Source organism: Dipodomys spectabilis, unplaced genomic scaffold (genome assembly GCF_019054845.1).
Source record: "Dipodomys spectabilis isolate Male_0828 unplaced genomic scaffold, ASM1905484v1 ptg000655l, whole genome shotgun sequence".
NCBI lineage: Eukaryota > Metazoa > Chordata > Mammalia > Rodentia > Heteromyidae > Dipodomys > Dipodomys spectabilis.
This window is the reverse complement of record NW_024871332.1, coordinates 240510-242569: the sequence shown is the minus strand read 5'-3', so window position 1 is coordinate 242569 and position 2060 is coordinate 240510. Positions and strand designations below refer to the sequence as shown.

General features: G+C 33.3%; 1 pseudogene; it reads right to left on the bottom strand.

Moving 5' to 3' along the window:
- Positions 1 to 1187: 1187 nt before the first annotated feature.
- Positions 1188 to 1284, bottom strand: LOC122101343 (annotated as a pseudogene).
- Positions 1285 to 2060: the final 776 nt, after the last annotated feature.

Below are 2060 nucleotides of genomic sequence, written 5' to 3'. Positions count from 1 at the left end.
AAGCAAATTTCTTCTTTGTTCTGCTGAAAATAATCGCCTTACTACAGTGCAGAGACTACTTTCCAAAAAGGCCACTCATGTGAATACTAGGAATAACGATGAGTATACACCTCTTCATCTAGAAGCCTACTGTGGACACTTAGACATTATCCATGAGTTGGTGGCTCAAAGCAGATATTCATGTAATAACTGTGAATGATTGGATACACCTGCACAGTACTTATACATGGAATAATACCAGAGTGGCTTCTTTATTTCATCATGATGCAGACACCAGTGGCCAATCTAAAGGCTTCTTGACCCCCTTGTATCTTGCTGCTGGGTATAGATATAGCAAAGATACGCTGGATCTCCTTCTGTTGAACCATTATATCAAACCAGATCTGAAGCACAACTTGGAAGAAACTGCATTTGATATTGCCAAAAGGATAAGTATGTATCATTACCTCTTTGAAGTTGTGTAAAGCTGTACAAATTGTTCTCTTAAGTCCTAATGTTTCGATTAAGTTTCTTAAATTTCAAAATTGCCAGTCCATCCCATGTGTCCATAAAAAATATTTTCACAATACAAAGCAACAGCAATATTTTACTTTAGAAATTCATGGATTCCATGGTATTCTTCCAAATGAATTGCCTGACTTTGATGTCAAAATATATTCGAGTTGTTTGTATACATCAATAATGATATCTATAGAGTTTGTGATTTTTTTAAATCAGAAATAATTTTAACTTATCTGTTGAAATGAGTAGTAGAGAAACTAAAGATATTTCTGGTGCTTGTCTGAAAAAAGTATATTTTAAAATATTTATATTCTGTTTGTATAATATCCATAATATATTTCTTTCTCTCCTAGATATAATACTTTGAATTCGACATTATTTTATAATATATAGGTCCATTAATAAATGTGTTCTTTCAGATTGCATTCCATATAGGAACAGTTTAAGATTCCTTTAATTCCTAGGTCCTTATATAATTTTATTTCTTTGGGATAAAATGACAAGGTTATCTTATTTCAAAAGTTTTATAAAGGTTATGCTATATAAAGGCCTTTCTAAGAAGGTGAAGGTTGAATACACTCATGTCAAACTAACTTTTATTTCTATGAATTACATGTAATATTACACTTGTATATTTGTAATCAACTTTTTCATGACTGTTTTTCATTTCTTGCTTCTGAAGAATGAAAAATATGGAATACTTCACAAATTTTCATATCATCCTTGTACAAAAGCCATGTGAATCTCTGTATTGTAATTCAGGTAGACATGCTGCTGAAGCCTGTAGTATCTTGTAAATTTAAGTAGTTAATGATGCAATCTTAAGACAGGCATATATCCTTGGTTGCCTATTTGTAACAAGGAAACTTATTGTTCCCAAATATGCTATTCATCTTATTTCTGCAAAATTCTGTGTATGGTGGAAAAAACTTATATTGTTTGTTCAATTGCTCACATTTGCAATTTTTGTCAATAACTATTTTAAGTCTTTTTCATTTGAAATTTGATCATACTTTGAAGCCTTTATAGCTAGGTCCAAAGGTGATGGATTTTCAAGTACTTATTTATTAACTGATTTAGCTTTGTGGAGCTAATGGATTCAAAGTAAGCCTTGCGTAAGAGCTACTTCTAAACTTCTGCAGCTTAAAATTTCCCAAATGAGGTCTTACTGGCACAAATGTCTGCCTGACCCTTTACCCTTGCTCCATGTAAGAACAGACCAACCAGAATATCTTACCCTGACAGCACAGATTCTCTTATTGGAGCAAAACTAATCTTAGTTACAAAGGATCATAGAGAGATGAACAGTTCAGACAGAATTGTTCAGACTAAGCCGGGCGCTGGTGGCTCACACCTGTAATCATAGCTACCCAGGAGGCTCCAGGAGAAGTCCATATGTTTCTCTTTGTTATTAGGCCTTAAATTGGTAATGTTTTAATCACAGTGTTTCCTCTTGCCTCTAGGCTGTACATCCCCAAATGGTAAAGCTTTAAGTTTAATTCTACCCAACACTGAGGTAGAGGTAATGGAATAATATTTTAAAACAATGGCCTTTGTTA